Below are 9812 nucleotides of genomic sequence, written 5' to 3' on the forward strand. Positions count from 1 at the left end.
TAAAAAAATATGACCTTAAGTATATCACAAAGAATTATGAAACAAGTGAATAGAATGTAAAAAGAAAATTATTCTTTTTTTTTCTTTTTTCTTTTTTTTGAGGCAACAAAATATATTTTATTTTAATCAGGCCAGCACAGGAAGGCCTGGGAAGGCTGCGCAGTCACGCACAGAATGATCAGCACCAGCGGGATATGGCAGACAGTGCCGGTCGGTGCCAACCACTAGCACAAGAGGCCCTGACGCATCTATGTGATCTGCAGTAAGGCTGCCTGGACATCTTCATCCATGTGGCCTTGTGCCGCCCTAAGGAGATGTGTCAGATAAATCGCAATTACTTCTTGGTACTGCCTGTCAGTATCAGCCAGCTGCTGCTGCAGGGACTTGACTTGGTGCTGCAAAGTTTCAACCAGCTGACTCTGCCTCTTGGTGGGATCCCCGCTCATGTAGGGAAGTTGTGAAATGCCACTGAGGGCCTGTTTCAGTTTTTCTACATTATTAAGCAGCTCAGTTATCTTATTCTCTTTCTCTTCCATCTGTTTGGCAGATTCCTGGATTGTCCTCTCGAGCTCTGAGATTGTGGTCAAGGACTTGTCACACCGTTCTTTCCGGTCCTGGATCTCTTGCTCCATGCTCAAGTGCAGTAACTCTTTCGCATCTCTTGTAGCCAGGTCCTTCTTTTTGGCGTGCAAAACTTCCTCCAGCGCATCCTTGTATTTTCTATTCAGGTTGGCCAGTTTGTCATTTAAGTTGGAAATCTGTGTCTCCAAATCACTTTTCATTGTCTTAAATTTTGACAAATCAACACCCTTTCTCGTTTCCAATTTTTTCAGTGCTTGCTTCATCGTATGAACCTCGGACTGGAGTTTGGAGACTTCTTCTGTTTTATGCTGACTTTCTTCTTCCAATAACAAAAATATTCTTAATTGAATCAATAATCAACATCATGATAAGAAACAAGAAGATTGATATTGCCAAAGATCTCCTTTTGCTTGGATCCATTCCCAGTGGTATGAAAATAACAATCAAGAAATCAAAAGACATGTTGCATTGAGCAAATTTGCCGCAAACCAGCTCTTAAAAGTGCTCAAGATCAAAGATGTCAACTTGAGAACTAAGCACGTCTTACCTAAACTATGCATGTTCTTAAGCACGTGAAGGTATAATGAATAAGGAAAACTGAAGGAGAATTTATATCTTTTAATTGTGATATTGGTGAAAAATTCTGAATGTACTGTGAACTTCCAAAAGAACAATAACCCCAAAAAATTATCTTGGAAGAAGTGCAACGGAAATGTTTCATAGGAGTAAGGATAGTGAGACATTGTCTCACATACTTTTGGCATGTGACCAAGAAAGCTCAGTCCCTGGAAAAGGACATCCTGCTTCATAAAGCAGTTGTTGTTTGTTGTTATGTTATGTGCTGTCGACTTGCCTGCGACTCACAGTGACCCTCTGTACAACAGTCCTAAACCCTGCTCTATCCTGTATCAATCTCACTGAAGAGGGATAGTGTTATCTGACCTCTACCAACTCCAAAATGGAGAACTGTCTTCATCAATAACACCCACAGCACAAAACCCTTCACGTGATCAGACATGTCTCTCACACTCCCATACCTCTTTTTACTCATTTCAACACCAATCTTATTGTTTTGGAACCCCTGTAGGGTCCAAAATCCATTGTGATAGTGCACAGACCTCACAGAAAGTCAAAAGGCTATCATTTAGCTTGGTAGCAAATACAATTACTTAGTCAGGAAAGTTTTCCAAATGTGCCCACCGGCATCTCAGCCTTGTGGCTATGGTCAAGTGTCACAAAGACCTTAGTCCTACAAATTATGGATCCCCCCTCCACACCCCGGTCCTCAAAAAATCTTGGGCAAAAATGCTCCTAGCTCTGATTCTATGGCATGATAATCCCAAGGTCAGCTCTGCCCCATGTCAGCTCTCTGTTTCTCTAGTGGTGGCTACTATGGCTGCTGCTCCTGTGGGCCCTGTTCTGGCTGGCATAAGAATCTCTGGCCCCTACAGATGTGCTGCATTCCCTTGATTTTTTTTTGCTAATGACAAGATTCTCAAATTCTGCTGCTGGATTCACTCAGTTTAGTGTAGAATCTAGCCAACCCCTTTGTAGATAAGCTAACAAAGCCTGTTTGCACATTCCCACCCATTTGCATGGCAATGTCACACAGTCAGTGGCTAGGGAGCCGTTTTGAACAATAAATACTTAACACTACAATACAGTGACTGATATAATGCACTCAAACATAGCGAAGAATGAGAAGATGCCACAGGACCAGACAGGATTTCGTTCTGCTTTATATAATGTTGCTATGAGTTGCAACTGAATTGATGGCTTCTAAGAGCAATGGCAACTACAAGTTTCTGTACATTTTCCCCAGGACTCTCAATATTTTAAATATATATTACTTAAATGGGATTGGAAAGGAAAAGAATATTAATGATTGATGCAAGTTTCTTGAGTCACAATATCAAAAACCACTAAATAAGTATTGCTTAGAAAATTATTAGAAAGGCAATATGACCTCTTTCAAATAGCACTTCTTTCTACAGGTGCACTTTTAGGAGAATCTGGGGAATGCTTTCTGGTTAGGAAAGTCATACAGACCATAGGAACATTGGTGGTTCAGTGGTAGAGTTTCTACCTTCCATGCAGGAGACCCAAGCTCCTTTTCATCCAAACCTGACATTACTGACAGTCACCTAACTGGAAGCGCAGATAGTCTGACTCAACTGCCGTGCCCTGGGGACTATTCTGGAAATTGTTTTCAGGTTTTTGTCCTGAGATTCCCTCTAAATTTCCCCTCATCCTCTTTCGCTCTTGGGCCTAGGTCTGGTACCCCCTTGTCTGGAATGAGAGGTTGAATTAGCTCAGGATCACCTTCCCAAGTATGTTGGTTCTGTCACCAACATTTCTGTTATGGGGACTTTCCGAGTGGTGTCATCTCAAGCCCATGAGTACACAGATGTCTTGTAGAACCTGGGAGCTTGCTCACGTGTTTTGAAATCTCTGTGTGATGAAAGGTGCCATTGGTCACTTTGCACTTAGTGCTGGATTCCCTCATGTTTATTAGACAAAGCATGAAAAGCTATTTGGCTCCTCCTCAGCTGGCGAGCACTAGTAACCACTTCTCACACCTAATTGGTGCCTGGAGCAACATAGTCCTTACTCTCAAGACCACAGCATAACCACTTACTGCCAAGTGATGCAAAACCTTCTGACCTGCCTCCTGATTGTTTTCAAATTAAAAGGTACTTTGGGGGCAACTGAAATTCCCCCAAGTGCTTGTCTGAGAGATTTTGGCAGCTTCTCCCCAAGTGATCTGGCAGCCAACCTAGCCACAGAGCCTCAGACTTTCCACCCATCACAGGGCCCAGAACCTTCCTAATTTCTGAGCTCATGCTGTAAGCCCTGGACTAGCTTCTTTCCAATTCTGTGAGCTTCTCCTTCCTGCCCCAACATAACTGTCTGCTTTATCCCAGATCAGTCCTTGAAAAAAGGAGTGTCTTGATTATCTAATGCTACAGAAATGACACAGTGGATGGCTTTAAAAAACAGAAATTCATTTTCTCATTCTTTTAGGAAACTTGAAATGCAAATTTCTTGAAAACTAAAAAAAACTTGAAACGGGGCTGTAAGAGAACATTGATTCTTAGAAAACATTTTTTTTTTCATTCTATCAGTTGTAGGGGAGCTCTGGTCGCTTAGAGACAAGAAGCTGCGTTGCAATCCTGATGACATGCAGTTCAAATCCCACCTGTCACTCTGTGGGAGAATGGGCAAACTCCTCCCGTGAAAATAAATGCCCCTGAAAACCTGCTGAAAGATCAGCTATGGGTCAGATCCAACTCAACGGTACACAACAACAACAACAGCTCTAGAGGAAGGACCTTATCTCTTCAGCTTTTCCTTCCTGGTTCTTTAGAGCTCTCTATGTGTTTTGGCATTAATCCTGGATCTAGGAGGTTCTTAGTGAAGGTACTCCAGGTCCAAAGAAAATACTCTGCTCCTAATTCCTCTTTCTTGGTAGTAGTGAAGTCCTCTATTCCCTACTTACTTTTTTCTTTGATCTCTCCCAGAAGATTTGAGACTCAAGCAAGGGTATGACTTAAGTAAGGGAGTGATTTGAGTATGGATAGGGCTTGTAAAACCATTATCCCAGACTCTGAAACATAGTCTAGCATGTAGAGAAGCTAAAGCAAATGCAAGAAATTATGAGTAAATGTCTAGGGGATGGCTTCCAAAGAGGTCCAGGGGCCTCTTCAGATAAGAATTAGGAAGTTCTGACTCGAGTGTGAGACTTCGATAGAATGCTCCCACAAGAAGACACCAAGCAGGAGCAAAAGAAAGAAACTGAGGTTTATTGTTATGTACCATTGAGTCAGAACCAACCCATAGCTGACCCTCCAGTGGGTTTTCAGAGGTAGTAAATCTCACGGGAGGAGATTACCTACCCTTCTCCAGCAGAGCACCTAGTGGCCTTGAACTGCATGCCTTTGGGATTGCAGCGCAGCTTCTTTCCACTAGGCCACCAGAGGCATTCATCATAGACTATGAATGGGTTGAGATAGACTGACCCCATGTTTATTTTACAAAACCGTGTATACATCTTTTCCCATGGGCAGTGGGGTTTACACAGCTAGTGGTGCACAGCTTCTGATGGATTTGTGGTAGTTTGTTTCTCCGGCCATCTGGTTGGTTTATTTATTTACTACAGGGGAGGATGATGAGTCTGTTTTCCTTGTGTTATATTGCTACAGTCACACATTTGTCAAAATCGGTTTCTGATTGGCTTACTTTGTTAGCATTTCCTTTACCATTCCTTATCAGTTAGAGCTAAATAGACCATTTCAAAGAGTAGTTCAAGAAGGCAAACTGAAGTATTATTATAGAATGTGAAAAGACCTGCAATTAGAACACCAAAAAGGGAAGAACATGTTTAGACTATCTCAATGTGCAAGAGTTGAAGAACAAATTGAAGTCTAGTGAAAGATTCTATGGGGAAAATAAGCAGACATAGAAAGCAAAAAAAAAAAAAGTAAGCTTCTTAGGTTCTGAAGTCACTGGGAAGCAATGAGAGACCATCAACTAAGTAGCAAAGAGCTAAAAAAGTAGTTTATTATAGGAAAACCAGGTAATTAAGAAGTAGTTTATTGAAGAAAAGTTAGGTAAGATGAAATAGTATTTGAAATAGGTTACTACAAAAATGAGTAGTCCTGACCATCACACAAAGAGCAAAAGTAAGGGAGCTCTGGTGGCCTAGTGGAAAGAAGCTGCACTGCAATCCTGAAGGTGTGCGGTTCGAATCCACCAGATTTTCTGCCAGACAAGGAGGGACAATCTCCTCCTGTGCCAGTTGAATCTGATTGGATGGTACGCAAGAAGGGAAAACAAGGGGGGGGGGGAAATAGCAATTAAACATACTTTTTAAACTGTTTTATTCCATAGGGGGAATCCTTTATGCTAATTTTAACAATTGATTGATATTCCTTCTTCCTATTAAGGGTGTCTAAGCCATTTCCCTGTGCCTTATCCTAAAAATCCATGTTGTTCCCTCTTGAAGGTGGCAATATTACAACATAAATTTACTTAGTAAGTTTACACTGGCAAGAGTCCAAGCCAATTTGATATGTGTTCTCGTATGAGCTGCCTTTGTGTAGCTTGGACAGGAAGGTCTGAGGTCAAACTGAATGAGAACTGCTCTAACTCCGCCCCCCCCCCTTAACTGTTCATTTCTAACTACTTACCCAACAAAAGGAATAGAAAGAGGCATTATACCAAAAAGAATTGGCTGATGCTTAGCTTTTTCAGAAGGTGCTATATGATCAAGAACTAGTGGTATTGAAGGAAGAAATCCAAGCACTGGAATCCAAGAAACTCAAGGCAGTAACACAAAGAACTCAAGGCTTCAGGTATTGATGGATACCAATTGAGAGATTCCACAAAACGACATCGTGCTGAATGTATTTATTTCTAACAAGAAATTTGGAAGACAGCTACCTGACAAACTGACAAGAGAGATTCATATTTGTGCCCATTGCAAAGGAAGATGATTCAACAGAATGAGGAAATTATGGAACACATCACTACTATCCATCTTTTTCCGGAAAGTCGAGTCTGATTCACAGCAACACTCTATTGGATTTCTAAGGCTGAATAATCTTTGTGACAGGAGACAGCCCATCTTTCCCCAGCTATGCAGTTGGTGAGTTGGCAGCCTGACCCAATACACACTATTTAGTAGTAGGTCTCATAAAAAACCAAACAATATTAAAAAAAAAAACCCAACATCAAGATAAGACCAAAGTGAATGTCAGAAGAGACAATGAAACTTATTCTTGACCACAGAGAAGCTGAAATTAAAGGAAGAAATGTTAAAATGGAAGAGCTAAACAGATTTCTAAGAGCAGCCCAAGAAGAAAAAGTCAAGTCTTATAATGAAAGGTGCAAAGATGCAGAGTTGAAAACCAAAAGGGAAAATCATGCTCAGTATTTGTGAGATGAAGTTTTACTCTTCTTGCTTCTAAGCAGTATCCAACAGCACTTCTTCCATCATGGCTTTTCCTTTTGGTAGTCTGTAGTGCATTCATTGTTTCCACCATTGCCACAATTAAAGACATCAATTCTTCAGTTTTCCTCATTTATTATTTATTCATTGTCCCTTCATATGCATGTGATGTAATTGAGAATATCATAGCTTAGGTCAGGGGAATCTTAGTTCTCAAATTGACATCCTTGATCTTGAACCGTTTTAAAAGATATTTGTAGTAAATTTGCCCAATACAACATCTTGGTATTTTCTTCCTATTGTTTCTAAGGCCATAGAATATGAATCCAAGTAAAATGAGATCTTTGACAATGCCAGTCTTTTTGCACTTTATCATTATGTTGCTTATTGATCAAAGTATGAATTTTTTTTTACATTCTATTTATTTAATAGTTCATTGCAATAGACTCAAGGTTATATTTTGGTTCACATACACTTGTTTCATTTTCTTCAATTTCAACTTGAACTTGTACACGAATAATTTATGATCTGTTCCACACTCAGCCCCAGATTTAATTTTGACTGAAGTTGAAATTCTCCATTGACTCTTTTCACAATCAATCTGATTCCTGTATAGTCAATCAGGTGAAGTCTATATTTATAGTTGCCATTTATGCTTTTTAAAAAAAATTAAAAAATAACAAAGAACCATTATATTTGTGAAGAACAAATCATTCATGGTATAAAATTCTATTATTTGGTCTTTAACCTCATTTCTTACACTAAGGTCATGTTTTCCAACTAGCAGACCTGTTCAGTATTTCTCAAGTTGAAAGAACTGAATAAAAGAGTCCAGTCTCAAGTTGGAGTGCTAATGGATTCTATGAGTAAAACACTGAATGACAGAGAAAATATCCAAAGATGGAAGGAATACACAGTCACTGTATCAAAAGGAATTGGTGGACACTGAATTACTTTAGGAAGTAACATATGATTAAGAACCAAAGATAATGAAGGAAGAAGTCCAAACTTCACTATGACACTGGCAAAACAATTTAAAGCCCCAGTAATTGATGGAATACTAATTGACATGTTTCAACAAATAGATGGAGCCCTGTATGTACTCACTAGTCCATGCCAAGAAATTTGGGAGACACCTACCCCACCGGCTGACTGAAAGAGGTCTTTACTTGTTCCCATCCCATTTCCCAAAAAAGTGATTCAACAGAGTGTGGAAATTATCAAACAATGTCATTAACACTACATACTAGTAAAACCTTTCTAAAGATTGTTTTAAATGTCTGAAACAGTACCTTAATAGAGACCTGCCAGAAATTCAAGCTGAATTCAGAAATCCCTAAGGCACACAGTTGAGGCCACCAGTTGCTCTACAGGAGAAGGATGGGCAATCTCCTCCCATGTGATTAACTGCCTGTGAAAACCCACTGGAGGGTCAGGTATGTGTCAATTCTGACTCTATAGTACACAATACACAACAACATGGAATGAAGGATATCATTGCTGAGGTTGGATGCATCTTGGCTGGCTGAAAGCAGAGAAAACCAGAAAGATATTTATTTATGCTTTATTGGCTATTCAAAGGTGTTAACCCCTAAACTACAGACAATATTGAGAAGAATGATATTTACAGAGTACTTAATGATACTTATGAGGTACCTGTGTATGAACTAAGAAACAGTTGTTTGAGTAGGATAAGGGGTTATTCCATAGTTTAAAAATCAGGAATAGTGTATGTCAAGGTTATGTCCTTTCACTCTACTTATTCAATTTGTATGCTGAGCAAATTGTTAAAGATCTGGACTATGTGAAATAGAATGCAGCATCAGGTTTGGAAGAAGACTCATCAGTGGCCTGCAAAATGAAGATGATAGTTCTTTGCTTGTTGAAAGTGAAGAGGACTGTCATACTTGTTGAAGAAGACCAAAACCTGCAGCTAAACATTCACTCCCTCACTTCTCTGCAGTTAAGAGCTGGCCTCAAGTTTTCAAGGCTCTCAACTGCACAGTAGAAGTACTCATCTTGCTCTGCACAGCACCCAGAGGCTCAAACAGCCTGGGGTGTGTGTGTGGCCTTAGGATTAGCAGCCCCACGCCCTAAAGCCTATGCCACCAGAGCTCTGAAGATCCTCACAACTGAATCAATAGAAAACATCGTGATAAGTGGAGAGAAGATTGGATTTGTCAATGACTTGATTTTATTTAGATTTACAATTAGTATCCATAGAAGCAGCATTCAAGAAATAAACTGACATATTGCTTTGGACAAGTTAGATTGTCCAGGAATTCTTTCAAGTACGTTAGAGCAAGGACATCACTTTAAGATTAAGGTGTTCTTGACCCTCTTCGTGGCATTTTCAACCACCTTATACACATGTGAAAGTTGGACAATGGATAAATAAGATCAGAGAAGAACTGATGCCTTTGAACTGGGATGTTGGTGAAAAATTTTGAATGTACTTGGAACTTCCAGAAGAAATGTTTCTTAAAAGGGAGAAAGTACTTTTATACAGTATTTGTCCTTGTGGGACTGAGTTTGTTCACTCAGCATAATGCTCTTCAGTCCATCTCAAGTTAGGTAATAATTTTATACTGGTTTGCATAGAAGTTCATAAGGTTCATATACATTATTTTTTACATGGGACCTTTTCCCTTTCCTTTACCAATCTCTTCCTCCACCCATCAAATTGTGTGATAATACTGTATAAAATCATTATTGTAGAATGAGTATGAGGATCCAAGCCAGGGGACGGTGTAGGGAGGAAGCAGATGGGTGAGGATGTGCGTTGGGGATTAATCATGGGGTTGCACAATTTAACGGGTAGGGAGGGTGAGGGAAGTGGGAAGGCTCTGGTGTGAAGAACAATGTATTTGAATTTTGTAAATAAACTAGTATTTTTTTAAAAAAAAAGGAGGAAGTGAGATTTTTTCTATTATGACACTGATGTGTCAAATGCGATAATGGTTACCCATGGTGGACAGTGTTTGGTGGAGCTCCTTGATTAAAACAAGCTTGGAAGCAGGTGTGATGTCTACTTCCAAAATAGCTTGCCTCTGGAAAGCCTATGAACCTGGAGAAAGGATGAAAGTTATACAAGTTATACAAGTGCTCAGGACTTTTGTTCGTAGAGTTGCTATGAGTCGTCTATGACTCGATGGATCTTAACAACAAACAACAACAACATACTTTGGGCAGGTTACCAGGAAGGACCAGTCCTTGGAGAAAAATACCATGTATAATAAAGTAGAGAGTCACTGAAAAAGAGACAGACCTTGAACGAGGT

The 9812-nt window shown here is 39.8% G+C and overlaps 1 pseudogene; it reads right to left on the reverse strand.

Moving 5' to 3' along the window:
* Window positions 1–224: 224 nt before the first annotated feature.
* The window catches only part of LOC102859711, a 10647-nt pseudogene continuing 1059 nt past the window's right edge, over window positions 225–9812 (reverse strand).

Source organism: Elephantulus edwardii, unplaced genomic scaffold, assembly GCF_000299155.1.
Source record: "Elephantulus edwardii isolate Elephantulus edwardi_28Jun2011 unplaced genomic scaffold, EleEdw1.0 scaffold00079, whole genome shotgun sequence".
Classification (NCBI taxonomy): domain Eukaryota; kingdom Metazoa; phylum Chordata; class Mammalia; order Macroscelidea; family Macroscelididae; genus Elephantulus; species Elephantulus edwardii.